This window comes from Equus asinus, chromosome 2 (assembly GCF_041296235.1).
Source record: "Equus asinus isolate D_3611 breed Donkey chromosome 2, EquAss-T2T_v2, whole genome shotgun sequence".
Lineage (NCBI taxonomy): Eukaryota > Metazoa > Chordata > Mammalia > Perissodactyla > Equidae > Equus > Equus asinus.
Genome location: NC_091791.1, coordinates 140,983,950 through 141,002,171, shown reverse-complemented (window position 1 = coordinate 141,002,171; position 18,222 = coordinate 140,983,950). Strand labels below are relative to the sequence as shown.

The 18,222-nt window shown below is 44.8% G+C and overlaps 1 protein-coding gene across 6 annotated transcripts in view; it reads left to right on the top strand.

Annotated features, from left to right (window-relative positions):
• Positions 1-18,222, top strand: part of CGNL1 (cingulin like 1) — a 152,963-nt gene that overhangs the window by 25,496 nt on the left and 109,245 nt on the right. Inside the window, exon 1 of one of the 6 annotated variants that reach the window (XM_070500882.1) lies at positions 13,432-13,609. The exons of the other annotated variants lie outside the window; for them this stretch is intronic. The gene's annotated coding sequence lies outside the window, so the exon portion shown is untranslated. Of the gene's footprint in view, positions 1-13,431; positions 13,610-18,222 lie in introns of those variants that run through there. 6 annotated transcript variants of the gene reach the window in all.

The window sequence follows — 18,222 nt, the reverse complement described above, 5'->3', positions numbered from 1 at the left end:
AGGAGGGCCTAGACAGAGGAGACCAAATTTCTTCCAAGTGATGTGGTCCTAGAGTAAATCCTGGGAGGAATTCAGAAGGGGCATCCTGCTTTTGAATAAATAGTCATTAGCGTGTGATAGATAATGTCCTATTGATCACATCTGGAGGCGCCTCAAGAATTGAGTCCTTGGAACCTGAAGACCCGTAGACTTCCACCTCTGCCACTTGCTAGCTATGCAGTCTTAGACAGGAAGTCATTTGGCCTTTCTGAGCCTCAGTTTCCTCAGCTGTAACATTATTCTGCCCACTTCACGGTCTTTTATGTAAATCAATGAAGTCATGTTGTGTCGATGCTTTCTAAACTGTAAAGTGCTATACAAATATTAGTGACCAAGGTGATGGCTCCTTTTTTTCACTTCACCCATCCCATTGCCTCTGGTGTCAGTGGTGACGTCAACGTCGTCGCTCCCACCATCTCTAGGTGGGCCATTTTCTCTCTCACACTCATGTGATGCGTCTTGTCCCTCCTGTGTCACTGCCTTGCACTGGGCCGCCACTCTGTGCTGCCTCTGGTTTGGGGGCTGTGACCTTTGCTTTTCCTGCCCTCAGGTAGCTTTTCTCTTTCCAGATCTTCCTGTTCTGACTCTGTCTAGGGTCCCTATTTTCTGCAGCATTCTTTGCTTTGTCATTTGCAATCGTCACCTCTTTCCTATCTTTGAAGGGACCCCCTGAGAAATGGTCCATTAATCTGACTTTGTCTGTGCTCTCTCCGCATCCCCCTCCCCTGGTACAGACTCTGCCCCTTTCCCCAGGGTTCTGAGAAGACAGGAAAGCTCTTAGAAGGTGTTGACTGTTTTTAACCCTGTGATGCTGCAACTTACATTTAATACAAATGCTTTTCATTCATTCATTCTTTTAATACAGATATTTACTAAGTGCCTGCCATGTGCCAGGCCCTACTTTAGACCTGAGGATACAGTGGTGTGCTTAGCAAAGGATAGCAAAGCAAAGGTACCCTCATGGTGGCTTGTGTTGTAGTGGGAGAGACCTAGTCAGTGGGGAGATGCTGATAAACACACAGAGGCGTGTCAGTGGGAGACGAGAGCTGGAAGAAGAATATGGCAGATAAGGTGGACTGTGAGGAAGGTGGGGGATAGTGGTGAGCCCTACTTTATGGGGATGGCGTTTTCTATGAGATGGTCGACAAGAAGTTGAGACCTGAAGGAAAGTCTGGAGCTGGCTCCCTGGGGAAGGGTATTGGGAAAAGGGGACAAGGACACTAGTGGCCCTAAGACAGTAAGCATAAGGGCAGGAGTGTGCTTGGTGTGTTCTGGGAACAGCAAGGAGGCCGCTGTAGCTGGAGGGGGGTGAGTGAGGGGAGAGTGTGCTAAGAGGAGGTGGTTGGGATAGGGGGCAGAGCATGCTGGATTTTGCGGATCATCTTAATGTTTTATTGTGATGGGAGTGGGAAACCAATTAAGAGTTTTGAGAAGGAAGGAGGTGGTCAGTCCAGTTAAGAGCCTAGTAGAGCAGCCCAGGATTTTCTGTGGGATTTGTTCTTCAGTCATTGCAAGGTGGTCATGGCATAGTAACTCAGAAGAGGGTCAGTAATAGAGGCAGGGCCCTGAGGTGGGAACAAAAAGCTTGGAGTGAGAACTCAGGAAACCAGAAGGCTGCCTGGTCCACAGGGTCCTCATTTCAAAAATGTGTTTTAAAATGTGAGTTAAGCACATAAGAGCACAGTAATCAAATTCACATGAAGGTGCTGTGTAAATCTGGAAAATTATTAGTATGTGTGCTGAACTAATTGACCACACTGGGCTCTGCATACATTCTTTTTTTTTTTTTTTTTTGGTGAGGAAGAGTGGTCCTGAGCTAACATCTGTTGTCAATCTTCCTTATTTTTTTTTTTTCTCCCCAAAGCCCCAGTACATAGTTGTGCATACTAGTTGTAGGTCCTTCTAATTCTTCTGTGTGGGATGCTGCCACAGCATGGCTTGACGAGTGGTGCTAGGTCTGTGCCCAGGATCTGAGCCAGCAAACCCTGGGCCACTGAAGTGGAGTGTGCCAACTTAACCAGTACGCCACCAGGCTGGCCCCTGTGAATACATTCTGAAACAAATAATTTTTTCTTACATTCATTTATTTGTCAAAATATTAATTGAGTGCTTACCAAATAGTAACCTAGTGCTTACTGTACTAGTTGATACTGGAATTTATGACTGTTGTCTCATTTCTGGTTGGTTCACAGGCCACTTGGAAGGTTGGGCCACTTGTCCCTGTGACTAGTTTTCTTGTCTGCTGGGGGTAACTGTTGGATCATCTGCTTATTGCTGGCAGTGTCTAGTCATGGCCTCTGCTTTGGGGAGGTGGCCTTCCCAGATGTCTTTCTTTATACATGAGGAGTGTAAAGACATTCTGTTATGGCAGCAAGAACTAACTTTTAGCACTTGCTATAACTTACCTGATGTCTGGGTTTATTTTTTCTTTCTTTATTTGTTTTTAGCAAGTATGATGAGGCAAACAACTCGTCTGCATTGTTTTCCGAATTGATGCTGGTCTTACCGCCCAAAAAGTGTTTAAACAAATGATTATGAAAAATAGGCCTAGGGTGGGTGAGATTTCTTCTCGGAAAGCTCATTAGGATGACATGTAGCCTTTTTGCTACTGAAAAAAAAGGCCCTCTTTTGGTGATATTTACATTTTTAAGTTCAAAAAAGGGATTCTGACAGTTTGTTCCGTGTCTGAAAGTATTAAAAAATTGTTATTCTGTTTAGTATCTTCAAAGACATGGAGCTGAGAGGGTGGGGTGGAAGTTAAGTGACCTGACTAAATATCCGTGTCCTGCTGCATCTCACAGCGAGCGGGGTCCTTGGAGAGAAAACAGTCTATCCCAAGAAGTCGGTTCCCAAAAGCAACGGAGGACAGAGCACACCCTGTTATGTGTTTATTTTGGTAAAGGGAAAACAGAGTTAGGTTTCCCTGGGGCCCCAAACATCAGGGATGATGAACACTAACATTGTAAGCTGAAATCATTTCCTTTGATGGAGACGTTTGTCCTGCGTGCCTCTCTCAGAGGTGAATCTCTTTTTTCAAATGCTCACTGCCCAGATGTTCCCTTTGGACTCACAGAGCCGATTATTCAGAAATGTGACTTTTAAGCCCCAAAGCAAAGTTTGGGCAGTCGTCCCAGAGCTAAACTTCTGGAGACTATGCACTTTTCCAACTGTCAGCATAGGACTGTCCTCGGCTCCCTCTTTATGAGAGGGTATGCTCTTAAAATTGCCTCTTGACTTCCAACCCCCTGTGCTGCGTGCATTCGTTGAGGGCAGTTAGGAACTAAACATTGTAGAGATTAAGGGGCGGGCCCTGCTCTCTGGGAGCCCCAACTGTGATGGGGAGGTAGAGAAGTAAGGGGACAGCTTCAGTGAGTGTTTAGGCCGAGCTGAGCAGTGTGGGCGTGCGTGCGTGTGTGTGTGTGTGCGTGTGTGTGTGTGTGTGTATGTGTGAACAAAAGGCAGGAAACCTGGTGGGGGAATCAGGGGAGGTGAGGCCTGAGAAGAGTGGAGCTTGGGCAGGCAAGCTCGTGGAAGCCATGGAACATGGTGCCTTTGGAGACCCTCGAGCCTGCGTAGGGGAGTCCCATGTAGCCCATGATCCTCAGGGGCCAGGTCTTGGATGCCATACTAGGGAGCTTGTATTTTTTTTTCTTTTAAAGATTTTGTTTCTCCTTTTTCTCCCGAAGGCCACCCGGTACATAGTTGTGTACTTTTAGTTGTGGGTCCTTCTAGTTGTGGCATGTGGGACACCGCCTCAGCATGGTTTGAGGAGCCGTGCCATGTCCGTGCCCAGGATCCGAACCGACGAAACCCTGGGCCGCTGAAGTGGAGCGTGCGAACTTAACCACTTGGCCACAGGGCCAGCCCCAGGAACTTGTATTTGTCCTGAACGCAAAGGAAGAGTGAGTGGACAAATTTGAAAAGATGACAAAAGGTCGTCTGGAGAATGGTTGGAGGAAAACGAGGCTGGAGGCTGAGGGACAATCTGGGAGGCCCTTGCTGACATCCAGGTGAGACCCATAGACGCCCCAGATTAGGATGCCAGCGTGGGAATGGGGAAGAACTGTTGAGATGTTCTAGAAGGCAGAGTCGGCAAGAAGCAATCACTGACTGGTGTCGTGCAGAAGGGTGAAGGAGAATCTAGGATGCTTCCAGGTCACGGAGAGGGGATGGGGTTGACATGGATGCCGAGTCCCATCGTAAGTCGGTGGTTTTGAGAAAGGATCGAATGGTCCTGGGACTGTTGGCGCTGTTAGGCAGTTGGAAGCTACTACAAGAGTAGGTGTGGTTCTAAGTTGAGTCTAACCAGGCAGCTGTTTTTCTTATGAGAAAAATGTAGAGAAACAAGCCAATAAAATCCTGTTTGGTTGGAAAATCCAAACTACTAGAAGGGAATTAGAACAGAAAGTTCCCCACAGAGCATTTTTGCCGCATGCTGCCTTGTATTAGGGCCTTCCCCTTTCTGAGCTTGAAAGTGGTGACGATTCCTTCCATTTTAGAAAATGAAAGGCACAAGCCATCAGCCTCGAAGGTATTTTAGCCAAGGTGGTTCCAGATTCTGACCAGTGAGCGCTCACCCCTTCAGGAGAGTGGGATCACATCCTAGGTAGGGGGATTCACTCTTTGCAGTATTAGGACTGCGTGCAGAGGAGGTAGCATGGTCTAGTGAAGTGGGCAAGTAAGGACTTCGAGTGGGACAGACCAGACGCCTTGAGGATTCCCGCTCTGTCCTCTGTCAGCCTATCACCTCCTCCAAAACTGAAGCTCCTCATCTTTCCGTTTTCCCATTTTACAAGACTGTTAGGAAGATTAAATGTGGATGTGGGCACCTAGGCCCCAAACGATGCCTCACCCAAGGTGGGCACTCAGTAAATTGTAAATCCTGTCCCTTAGTCGACGTGGGAGATGTTTATAGCACCATGGGACAGGAGCTCTGGCTTTCTGCTTGTGACCTAAATGACGCTTGGTCCCTTGGGCGGATGCCATCTTGTTTGTCCTCTTCTGCTCCCTGCAGGCTCAGTCAATAGATGGAGGAGGGCTTCAGGTGCCCTCCCATTGCTTCCTCTCTCTCTCTAGGCAGGCATTTTGAGCACGTCTGCATGGTCCCAATGTGTCTTTCTGTGTTTGCGTTTTGGGGTGGAGGGGAGTGAATATGAGGAAGCTCAATAATAACAAGTGAAAGAGAGAGAGGAAAAAATAAATCCAATCTAAATATACCTGTTTTGGTGTTATTTGTTAAAAACCTGTAAAAAGTCTTAGACTATTAGAGAAACTGTAAATAGAACCTAGCATACTGCTTTTTCAAAATATTAAACTTCTGCCCTCTAATTTTATCATGGCCTATGAGGGTGTTCTTCAAATCTTGTGTTAAACACGATGCATTTGTGTGGCTTTACTTTCTTTTCTCTTTGGGTAAAAGATGAAATGCGATCCTTTTCTTACTAAGAGAGTGAGGTTTATCATGTTTGTGTCTTCTCAGATTCAGTGGAGAAAATCAGATTTGCCTGAAAATGATAATGCATCTGTAGTTTTGTATTTTAATACAGGAGTCTGAAAATAAGCTGTAACAGTTTAGAGAACATAATTCGTACTGTATTACAAAGACCAAGTTTAAAAAAAGCCCAACCTTTGAAGGAATTTACTAAAATTTATCAAATTTCTGCCACACTGGATGGTGCTATTTGGTGATGTTTTTCTCAAAAATATTCTGGAGGCGTGTCATATGCAGGGGCTCCATCCGTAGAAACAAGAGATTTTTCTGACATGAGCTGGGTTCTGAATGGTCATCATTAGAATTTAAGCTTATCTCGTACTAGAATCAAGAGTCATCTGGAGCTGCCTAGCAGCTGTCTTCACCCCCTCAAGTCCCACCCCCTCCTGGCTCAGCATTCATTTGTGCATGTTTTTGTAAAACCAGCTGTGCTCTCCCTCGGAAGCCAACACCACATCTGCTTGTCCTTGGCCTCAGGGAGCTTACAGCTTAGCTGTGCTGACATTTCTGCCATGTACTGTTCAGCTCTCACTATTTTTTTCATTCTCCTCTTTGATGTGGATAATTTCCTTGGCCTTTGGCTCAGCTTCTATGTGGAGTTTCTTAATATCTTGCAGTACCTCCTTGAGAGCCTTCATGTTTCTTTTCTGCCTCTTTCCTAGAATTGAAAGGTTAGATGTTTTAAACCATGAGTATCCAGTGCTTCTTGAGGAGATTCTGTCAAGGCTCATATCTCTGTCTTCTCTGTTGATTGCTCAACCAGCATTCAAATCCCCACTAATGTTCACAGCCTTTTAATGTGACATCCCCAGTTTTCCTTTGGGACAGGCTTGAGTTGACTTCCTTCCTCTGCCAAGAGGGGAACCAGCTAATGATAGTTGTGAGTTTGTTTTGGGATAAGCCTGACGTCATGATGTGCCTGAAGTAATTCTCAATTCTCATTCATTTCTGGTCCAGGCTGGAGTCCCTCAGGCGGTGGATGTCTGCTGGTGGGTGGGCCGGACGCCCGCACCCAGGCTGCAGGCCACAGGAAGGAGTGGCTTCACTCAGTAAGAGACTTGAATCCTCAAGTCAGCATTCAGTGCAGATAAAAGCACAGGATAAGAGGGGGAGAAAACTTGGTTCTTTGGTGGTTCTGCTATCCTCTTCCCTCTTAAAGACTGTTCCTGACCGAATTCACCTCTGAGCTTCTATCTTTGCTGTGATTATCTCCATGTTTTCTCTGGGTCTGTAAATGGATGATTGTTTCTGAGTAAATATGAGGTGAAATCATTGACTCTCAGATTTGGAAGACCCTGCCCTTATTGAGGGGCTGACACAAGAGTCACTTCTCAAACCTGCCTGAATGGGCAGCTGCGCCCTGTTTGCATTCCTGTGCTGATGGGTAACTCATTGTCTCCTGAAATAGCCCGCTTTATCTTTTGGCATCTCTGTTAGAAAACTTCTCCCACTTAGATTGAATTGGAATTTGTGTCCCTGGCATGTCTACTCATTGTTCCTTGTTCTTACTTTGGGAGGCACACAGAGCGAGTGTAATCCCCTTTTCACATGACAGCCCTTCTGGTATTTGTATTTGATGACAGTTTATCATCTTCTTAGCCCTGTCCCCCTCCTTCTGTACCCGGTGCCTTCTCTTGGCTCCTTGGTCCTGAAGTCATCCTGGTCACTCCTTTGTTAAAGTGGGCTCTTGCTGATCAGCCCCAAGCAGAAGGGACCCCTAAATTACCAGGGAGGGGTTCTGACAGTACGATCAGCAGGCTTTATCTGCCTAATGTGACTGCTGGGCTGGTGGCCCCTTTGTCCTCAGGACTCCCTGTGTGTTCCCCTGAGGCTGTGTGCTTGGCGGAAAGGACACACTTCTGAAATCGTGGCGGGGAGTTGTTCTTGATTTCAGGGGAGTCTACAGTATGGGTAAGGGCCCTGTCCTGCTGAATCTGCATGTATAATTTCCGGAGATCACTGTGGTCCTCAACAGTCATCTCACAGTGAACGTGTCATCCACCTTGATCCTCCAAGATTTAAAAAAAAAAGAAAAAAGCCACCCAAGGTTTGCTTCTATGCCTCACCCATCCTGCAGTCAAATAGTTGGTTTCCTCAGGGCCTTTGATTCTCCCTGTTGAACTTCATTTTGATAGGCTTGAGCCATCCATCCAGTCTGCTCATCTGTTTAGCTCCTTAACACTCCCACAATGCACTGTTTCCTGGGTTCCTGTTGTTCTAGGGGTTCAGGGCACAAACTTGACGGGGAAAGAGAGATGGCCGTAAATCCCACACCCACCACTGTGGTTTTGGGCAAGGGCGTAGTGAAGAATCTTCAGGGGTAACTGACAGAGCAGATGAGTGGTGTCTCAAGGAACCCAAGGGCGGGAGGCTGTAGCCTTGGGAAATCAGAACTAGGGAAGGTGAAAAAAGGTCTCATGTCATCCCTGCTTCTTTCTGAACATGAATTTTTTTTTTTTCTTTTCTGGGAGTTGACTTTCCCTGACCACTTATGTGGTAGGCAGAATAACAGCCCCCCAAAAGATGTCCACATCCTAATTCTGGAACCTGTGAATATGTTGTCTTACATGGCTTAAGGGTGTGATTAGATTAAGGACCTTGAGGTGGGGAGATTCTCCTGGATTATCCAGGTGGGCCCAGTGTCTTTACAGGTCCTTATAAGGGAAGGAGGGAAGCAGGAGAGTGGGAGTCAGAGAAGGGGGCATGACGATGGAAGCAAAGTCAGAGAGAGGATGCTACACTGCTGGCTTCGAAAATAGAGGAAGGGGCCAAGAGCTGAGAAAGGCAGACAGCCTCTAGAAGCTGGAAAAGGCAAGGGAATAGATTTTCCCCCAAAGCCTCTAGAAGGAACACAGCCCTGTTGACACCAAGATTTTAGCCTACTGAGACGTCTGACGAACTCCATTGTAGTAAAAATGAATGTGTGTTGTTTTAAGCCACTAAGTTGCAAATGCCTCCTTGCCTTAAAGTCTTCCCCATGCCACCCATCCCCGTGCAGTAATGAGCTTCTCAGCTGCCTCTTGTGCCCCACTTTGGAGGCCGTGTGGTTTGTTGCTGTCTTCCCGCTTCCTTCATCACCACTGTCTGCCTCAGGGCCCAATATGGGCCCTCCATGGGATGGGCTCTTGGTAAATATTGGTGGACCCAAAGACCCCAAGAGAAACCTAATGGTGTCTTTGGAAATCCAGCCGTGTGGTTCTAGTTCTTTGGCCCCCTAACTCAGCTGCCCTGCCAGAAAAGGAAAAAGGCCAGTCCCTCATGATTTTTTCCCAATGACCCCTGAGCAGACTTTTAGATGGCCACTTCCTCAGAGTCCTTTCACCATGCTTGGACTCACTACTCTGGAGCCTTTGTGTGGAGAATCCACCTGCTTTTGTAGACTGAAACTATTGCCATGTTTTTTATACTCTTCATATATCAGAGGTTGGATTTAAAAAAAAAAACCCACAGAAATATGGTTTTGACACTTTGTATTTCTTTAATGTCTACAGTTGAAAAAGTGCTTCCACATTCACCATCACCTTTAATCCCCATGGTGGCCCCATGGAGTGGCCAATCCTTTTCAGTTTGTTAAGCTTTTTTCTTGTGAGGAAGGGAGTGACAATGTCCAAGCTCTTTCTTTACATGTTGGGCTAGAAGTCCACCGTTCCTTCTTATGGGTCAGAGTTCAGGGTGGTGACATGCCCAGTCTCTCTGTTTGTGTGGGCAGAGGACGTCTCTGTTCCCAGGGCTTTTGGAAGCACAGCTCACCACCTCTTCAAAGTTGTTGAGAATGTTCTCATTTTCCCCTTAGAAATCTGGATAGCCTTTTGCATTTTGCTCTCCCTTCTCACTAAGCCAGCATCCTCTCATGACCTCCTTTCTTCCTGCTCTTATCATGGCCTCCTTGTCTTCTGGGCTTACAGCTGTGGGCTGGCCATCTTCCTTCTGGTTTGAATTGGAGATACTCTGGGAAGTCACCCAGATCAGCACCTGCTCTTGGAGGCACCTGCTCTCAGAGTGTCCTTGGACCTGGTTTCATGTCTACTGCTGGGGTGCACACAGAGATGCTCAGTCGACCCTGGCTGGGTGCTGTCCTGGTAGCCACGTCCTCAGCCTTCCTTCTCATGATCCTCTGCAGGAGGTCCCATCCTACAAACCTGATGAGCTCTGAAAATTTATTTTGCAATAAGTTGATTGTTTGGAGCTGGAAGGCATCTTCCTGGGGATTCAGTGTCATAAATGGTGGTTAGGTCCCAGGCCCCCAACCAGCATCTGTTGCACCTGTTATATAGCTGAACTCTGGAGTCAGGCCTAGATGACTTCTGGCTCTGCCACAGCTCTCTGGGTGACCTTGGGCAAATAACTCCACTGAGCCTCAGTTGCCTCACCAGCAAAATGGTGATAAGTAGTACCTACCTGGCAGAGTTGTTGAATAATGTATGAAGAGTGCTTACTTAGCATAGTACTTGGCACTTGGTAAATGAGCGATGAATGGCCGGTATTATTTATTACTGTACTATTAATTACATATCTAGTTTGTTTAATAGCACCAGATACCTCATCACTATTTATACTACCATTTCTATGGGTAAGCTGGTTCCAAGGTCAAATTCTGTACTAGCCACTCATCGAAATGTCCTTTTTTCCTTCTGGTGGTCTTAGATTGCTGGGGGAAGAGTCTCTTTCCTTCCTTCCTTCATTTAATTCATAAACAATTGCATTATGTCCGGCATGCTGTGGGGCACTGGAGGCAAAATGGTGAGCAAAAACCAATATGGTCCCTGTACTCATGGATCTTACTGCCTGATTGGGGAGACAGCATTAATTAAAATAAAAAATCATAGAAATCTGAAAATACAGCTGCTGTGAGAAGAGATACTAGGTGAGGATGTGGGGAGATGTTGCCTGGGTATTTGGTGGGCCTCTGGGTTGGAGCTGTGTTGTTGGGTGGCAGACACTGTCTTCAGCTGGGTGGCTTGAGGCTTTGGCAGCACTGGGTCCAGACCAAAGCAGGGGTGGTGGTAACCTGGGCTCCAGCAGGGGACAGTCCAGGGGGTCTGAGACATCAGGGCCACAAGCATTCGTAAGAGAGGAGTAGCTGGGAAGAGCATGGCTGGGGGAAAGGAGACTTCCGGCTTTGGGTCAGGAAGCTGCATTTTCAGGTGGTGCTTATTAAGGAATGTTTTAAGTGGGGTTTTAACTTGGCCACTCCTTCTGTTCAACCCAAATAACACCCCACTCCGTGCCTCCTGTCACTGTGGCTTCCCGTGGCCAAGCAAATTTAATTAATATCTTTCTCCGTATAATCGCCTCCATCTTATCTCTCATTTTCCACTGCTCCTTCCTTGCTCTCAATCCCTTTCGATTTCTCTTTTTTCCTCCTGTTTGGTTTCTTTGGTTCTGCTCTGTGACTAAATCAGCTCTTCTGTTTTTTTGTCTAATTAACGTTTCTCTCTTGGAGAAGCACATTCTTTGACTCTGAGATGGAGGAGGAAGGGGGCAGAGTTCTGGCTTATATAAGCAACATTAGTATACAGGTTTTGTTTAATGTCCCCATTTAGACTCTGCTCCCATGTTCTCGGAGGAAGGTATATCTTCTGTGTTTGCCCACCTCGCTACTTGTTCCTTCTCCTTCCCACACGATGCCGTTTGCAAGTTTTTTTAGTCATTTAGTTCTACTCTTTGGCTTGTGGGAAACTGTGCGCAGCTCATAAATTAGCACCACGTAGATCATATTCACACCCTACTTTGTGCAGAACTCCAAGCTCGGGCACTCACTGGATGTCTCTTGAGGTACCTGGAATGTGATGCTCTGTGTTCACCGGGTCCTGGAAAATTGTCCTGTTCTTCCTGGCAGAGGTCTAATCCAGGAGCAGTGTTTTGAGACCTAATGAGGATGGTGTGCCCACTGACCTGTTGAAGGACATGAGTATCTCCGTTCTGGCCACCCGGCAGGCCGGAGGGGTAGGACAAGTCAGCAGTCGCAAGTATTGGCACTGGAGTGACCACACTGACCACAGTAGTGGCTTTGACTGCTTGGTGGCTTTTTAAAAAAAAGTTACTTAAAAAAAGCTTTGTATTCTAGAAGAGTCTCAGATTTATGAGAAAATTGTGAAGATAGTACAGAGAGTTTCCATATACCCCCCAACCCAGTTTCCTCTATTATTAACAACATTACATTTGATTTGTCAGAATTAAGGGACAAATATTGCTAAATTATTGTTAGCTAGAGTCTTATTCAGATTTGCTTAGTTTTTATCTAAAGTCCTTTTTCTGTTCCAGGATCCCATATTACATTTAGTTGTCATGTCTCCTTAGGCTCCTCTTGGATGTGATAGTTTCTGAGACTTTGTTTGTTTTTGGTGACTTTAACAGCTTGGAGAAGCACGGTCAGGTATCTTATAGGATGTCCCTCCACCGGAATTTGTCTTATGCTTTCCTCATGATGACACTAGGGCTAGAGGTTTCGGAGAGGAAGACCACAGAGGTAAAGTGCCATTTTCATCCCAATGCACACTATTAATATGACTTATTACTATCGATGTCAATCTTGGTAAAGTATGGCACAAGCTGAGGTAGTGTGTGTCAGGTTTCTCCACTGTAAAGTTGTTCTTTTTTCTTTCCATACTGTCCTCTCTGGATAGAAGTCACTATGTGCAGCCTACACTTAGAGAGTAAGGGGTTATATTCCCTTTCCTCTGGAGCAGAGTATCTAAATCAATTATTCGGAATTCTTCTGCATGGGAGATTTGTGTGTTTTTCCCCATTTATGTATTTATTCAATCATTTGCTTATATCAGTAAGCACACATGGATATTAATTTTTATCCTTTGGGTTCTAATCCGATGCTACTTTATTTTGTTGCTCAAAGTCTTCCAGCTTTGGCCATTGGGAGCACCATGTCTCTTTGAAATACCTCGATCATTGTGGGCATTGTTGGTGTTTTCTTTTTTTAAAGCACTTCCTTACTTTCTGACACTATAAGATGTTCCAGGCTCATCTTGTATATTTTGTGCTCTAGTCCTAGAACCAGCCATTTCTTCAAGGAGCCCTGGTTCCTTTTGTTGGAGAATTTATTAGTATTAGAAATAAAGGTCTGGGTGCTAGATGTGCTCTTTGCTGCTGGGGTGTTCTTCTAGGCCCTCTCAGCTGACAGAGCAAGGAAATACATGTGTATACTGTATATAAGCATATTTATAAATGTGTAACCATCTGTATCTATATTAAGCTAAGCATGAGTTTATACTGATGTTTCCACCTTGACTTCATTATCACATGGATCATTCTAGGCTTCTCCCCTTGTGTATCTATAACCTCCCACTCCAGCAGTGAGAAACAAGGCTCCCACCAGCTGCCATCCATTTGCTTAATTGTTTGATTCCAGTGTACATGTGCAGTGGTTTCAGATCACTGGTTTCACTGTTTTCACATTGTTACCCCCCATCCCTCAATGGGAAACAACTTTATCAATGACAGTAAAATATGTCTAGTCCTTTTGCTTTTGGTCTTACAGACCCCGCTCACTTCTAGAGTTACTTAGCTCATTACCTTTTCCTCTCACCCGCTTTTGGTGAGGTTGTTTCCTGTGTTTGTAATACAGTTAGATTCTTTTGGTCTGATGGCTCTTTAAAAGAGAGAAATGGCAAGATAAAGACTCAGTCATCAGGGAACTGAATTAGAGAAAGCTTATGAACAAGTCCTTTTCTTCTGTCAACCAAATGTTGGGTGCTGCTGGATGATGGGATTCTTGTAATCTTCTCTCCCTCTGCTTGCTTTTGTTCCTACATATTTGCTATGGACTGAATGTTTGTGTCCTCCTCCCCAAATGCAAATGTTGAAATCCTAACCCTCAATGTGACCATATTTGGAGATGGGGCCTCTAGGAAGTAATTAGATTAGGTTATGAGGGTGAGGCGCTCATGATGAGATTAGAGGCTTTAGAAGAAGATGAAGAGAGAGATCTCTCCACACACATGCACTGAGAAAAGGCCATGTGAGGACACAGTGAGAAGCCTGCCATCTACAAGCCAGGAGAGAGCCCTCACCAGGAACTGAATTGGCCGGCACCTTGATCTTGGACTTCCAGCCTCCAGAACAGTGAGAAATAAACGTCTGCTGTTTAAGTCACTCAGTTTATGGTATTGTGTTGTGGCAGCCTGAGCTAACACAGTGTTGTGTGTAGAAACAGGATAGGCACCCCTGGGCTGCTGAGGAGCCCTTTCTTAAACCAAATTCCCCAGTTTCCTTGCTACCTTTAAACAGCAAAGGGATGCCTCTTTCCTCCAGTGCATCTGGGGTAGGAGATGGGTCCAGGTAATGTTCTTAGTGGTGCTTTTAGATGTGGGAGCTCCAGGGTAAGTCCTCTTTATTGGAGTTGTCAGAGGATGGGATGCTATGGCAAAAACCAGCATTAGGATTGAGGGAATGCTTCTCAGTGGAAAGAGTATAATTACCTATTTGGAGGAAAACATAATCCCTTTCCCTGAACCTACCTAGCCTACGTAAGAGCAGGAGGGCCTGGTTTTAAAAGCAAGAAGCATTCTGGGAAGGGTCAAAGTGCACACTCATGGATAGCTCAGAGCTGGATTCAAGTCCCAGCTCTTCATTGCGGTCAGCTGTACAGCATCATGTACTCCTGGGTCCTCTAGTGGGGCCCTGCCCTCGTTTGTGAATGTGGAAATACTTTGTAAACTATAACATTGCAATATGGATGTGAGTGATTGTTAGAAGGTCCAAATTAAAAGGCTCAGCTTCCTTGAGGCAGGTTTTTCTCTTGGATGGTGATTGTGGGTTCTTAACGTTCTCCTCTTGTTGTTAAATGTTTTTAGCTTCTTAGACAGTTCATCGTGTTTTCTCCTAGCGACTCTCTGCTCACTTCCTACAAGTAGAGAAGCCTTATGAGCTGTCGCTGGTGTAAGAAACAAAAGGAAGCCCAAGGCTTGAGAGAAGTTTGTGGCCCCAGATTTTTTTAAAAAAACCTCTTAACTTTCAGGGAGGGACTTCCTTTCATTGTCTCCTTTTTGTGTTTCTTCCTTTTCCTCTTCAGTTTTTTCTCTTTTTTGAAAGTGGTGGTTTTCATGTGCAGGATTTAAAAATTTTTTTACTTTTATTGCCTACTTCATTTTACAACTTGGCACTTGTTTTGATAGGATGTCTGCTTCCTGCCGCCCCCAGGACAGTCAAAGAGCATGTGGTGCATTTGTCTGGGGCTTCACACCATGATTTCCACTGCCAAGACTCAGACAAGGCTCCCCTTGGAGAGGTCTACCCAGGATAACAAATTGCACTTTGGTTTTTAATAGAAAACTTTTCTAAATTTAGCCCATATAAGAAAATGACATTTCAGTACTTTCTCTCTTTTTGCAATTTTTTTTCGATGGGGTCATCTGTTAACCACCCAAATTAAAGTGTGTGTGTTAATGTTCAACATTAGGCTAATGTCCCGAGGTTAGTTTTGGACATCACCGTTCAGAGTAGGTTAATGTTCAAAATACAAGCATTTAGAAGAACACTTGGTACATAGTACAAGTATTTAAGAGTTAATTACATTATTATTATTATTGCGAACTAAAGAATTGCTCCATGTTGCGGGACACTAGGACAGATGAGGGACCTGACGCCAGCACTGGGTGTAGGTGGAGGAAAGTAAACTGGAATCGCTCTTGCTGTGTTACTGGCATGGCAGAAGTGATGCTGGGGATGGCAGTGGATCCCAGAGCAGAGGTTTGGGTCTAAAAACTGGGAACTAGGGAGCTTGACAGTGGCTCATGTAACGGAAATCAGGAGTATGTTAGATGGTCTCTGAAGGCCTTTCTACCTTTAGACTGTGGTTCCCTGTAGGTTCCACTCTACCTGGAATGGGACCCAGATGGGCATTAGTAGGTCAAGGGGTTCTGTAGAGGAATGGGAAAACGAGTGACTTTTTTCTGGGTTAGAGTCTTTTTTTTTTTTTTTTAAGATTATTAAATTTTATCCCTTTTTCTCCCCAAAGCCCCCTGGTACATAGTTGTATATTTTAGTTGTGGGTGAAAAGATATTTCTGTATGCTTCTGCAATTGGTCTTAATTAAACACAGACCATACCTGTTCAGCTGCTCTTGGTACACCCTTAGAGGTTCAGATGCAACACAGGACAATAGGCAAATGCCAGAGGGAGGGGAAAAAAGTAATATTCCATAAAAGTAGGTGAGGTCTGGCTTAGAGTGCTTTGAGCATGAGGACCAGGTTATGCATTTCATTTACACCCCCCAGGCTGCAAGCACGTTCCTGGGGAGAGGAAACAAATACAGAGATTTTGTACTGACGGGGAAGGCAGAGTTGGGATGGGTAAGGGAGACATCTAAGTTTTCCGTGACAGCCTTTTATTTGTACGTTTTCATTTCTGTGATAGTTACCATTCCTTGAAAGAATTGTCTTTACTCCATTCTTATGTTAGCCCACTCTGGTTGGGCTTTCATGCCTTCCACTCCAGTGAAAGTTCTCGTTAAGGTCACCTTTGATCTCCATCCTGCCTAATACAATGATGGTTTCCTAGTCTTCATCTGCTTATTAGCAGTGTTTGATTTATTTGACCACTCCTTCCCTTTTGAAACACCAGCTTCTCTTGGCTTCTAGGCCATCTCACTCTCCTGGTTTCCTCCGGTGCCACTGGCTGTTCCTTTCAGTTGTCTTTGCCTACTCCTTCTCTTCTTGACTGCTCAGTGTTGACTGTGCTAGAGCCTGGACCCTCCTGTGGATCTTGTTAAATGCAGATAATGACTCAGTGGGTCTGGCAGGAGGCCAGCAGAAGATTTTGCATTTCTAACAAGCTCCCAGGTGATGCTGTTACTGCTGGTCTATGGAGCGTGCTGTGCAGCAAGGAGCTGGAGCTCTGTCCTCAACTTCTCTATCTGCATTATTTCCTAGCTAAGCTCATCCAGCCCCTGGCTTTAAATAACATCTTGACTCTTTCTGTTGACTTCCCAGCCCACTTGGGATAAGACCCGGAGTCCTTACTGAGGCCCATAGACCCCCTGATTTAGCTTCTGCCCACTGCTCTGCCCTCACCTGTCCTTCCCTCCCCATTTCCCACTGTGTTCTGGCCAACTTGGCTCTCATGTTGATCTTTGATTTGCCTAGCACATTCCTTTCTCAGGAGCTCTAAACTTGCTGCTCTCTCAGCCTGGCACTCGCATGGCTTGAAAGATCTCATTATCTCTTTCAGATCAAATGTTCCCTCGCAGAGAGGCCTTTCTTGACCACCATATCTCAGATGGACCTTCGCCACCACCACCTCGTTCTCTCCTTACACTACTTCATTTTCTTCATGGCACTTGTCACTATGTGTTTCTTGTTTATTATCTTTCTCTCCCTACCAGAATGTAAGTTCTGTAGTGCAGGACTGTCTCTCCATGTAAGTGCTGTAGAAGAGTGCCTAGCACAGTAATAGGCTCTTAGTTAGTGATTAAATAAAACATTAGTATCAGCATATCCTGAATGAGGTGGGTGACCACTAGATGCTACCACTTCATTCCAATAGCCGTGTTCATAATGCTTGGGTTTCAGGTTCTAGTACAGTATTTTAATTATCACTAGTTTAATTATCAATAGTTTAATTCCAACTATTGGAAAAGAACTGAGATGGATCGGACATGTAAATGAGGCCATCACACCGTGTGAAGACCTGATATTTTTATGGCAGTCTGCACAAATGAAGGTTTCATAGTTGTTTGCATAAAAAGAGGTCACAGAAAATTGCACAAGGTAATGTGTGCACGATGAAATCATGAAGGCCTGCCTGCTGTGGTTGGTGTCTTCCTGTTCGTACCGCATATGGTGATTTGGTTTCAGCAAAATGAACATTATCCTGCCTATTAAATTCATGTTGTGAATTTGAATTGTATGGGTTTTATAATTGTATTTAATATGCAGATTTGTTTTGGTTTTTATGGTGACATGATCTATAATAGTTTAATATTCATACATTAAGTGAATACTAAGGGTCTTTGAGAATTTTTTCTGTATGTCAAGCTTGTGAAAGACTAAAATAGCTATTAATCAGTAGTGAAGATGCGACCGAGGACAGGGCTCCTAGAAATAGGTCTTAACTTCTCGAAGTGCTTGTGGAAAGCTATTTTTAACAAAATAAGGATAGGATAGGCTCTGAGTGGACTATTAAATTTTAGTATGCTTTCAAGATAGTGACATTTAAAAATATCCATATTCACATGAATACAAAACTATATACTGACAAAGCCTAAAAGGCTAAATTATATAATACTTTTATTTATATAATTGAAACTTCAATTTCTGATTGCTAATTCAATTTCTGACTATTGAGAAACATCATAAATTGTGAAATTTCCTTACTGGAGACATCTGTATAAAATAAATATATTTAAATATAAAATAAAGGTAATAGAATGGATGGCCTTTACCCATCCACGCCAGGGCCTGGGTTAGGAGGCTATGCAGTCAGAAGCTCCCAGTTCTAACTTCTGCCCCAGGCCCTTCTGCCGTCCCCTGACTCCTAGACACCAGAGAGGAAGGGATTCTGCACTTAGGAAATGGGGCCCAAGAGGGAGACAAGTTCTTGCTTTGAAAGAGACTTGAACGGTCCTTCCACACACATTTCATTTGAAGGTATGTGTTTGTTTATATCCTGTTCACTTCTGTCTTCGTCGCTTCAGGCTGTTCTCACAAAATACCACAGACTGGATGGCTTATAAATAA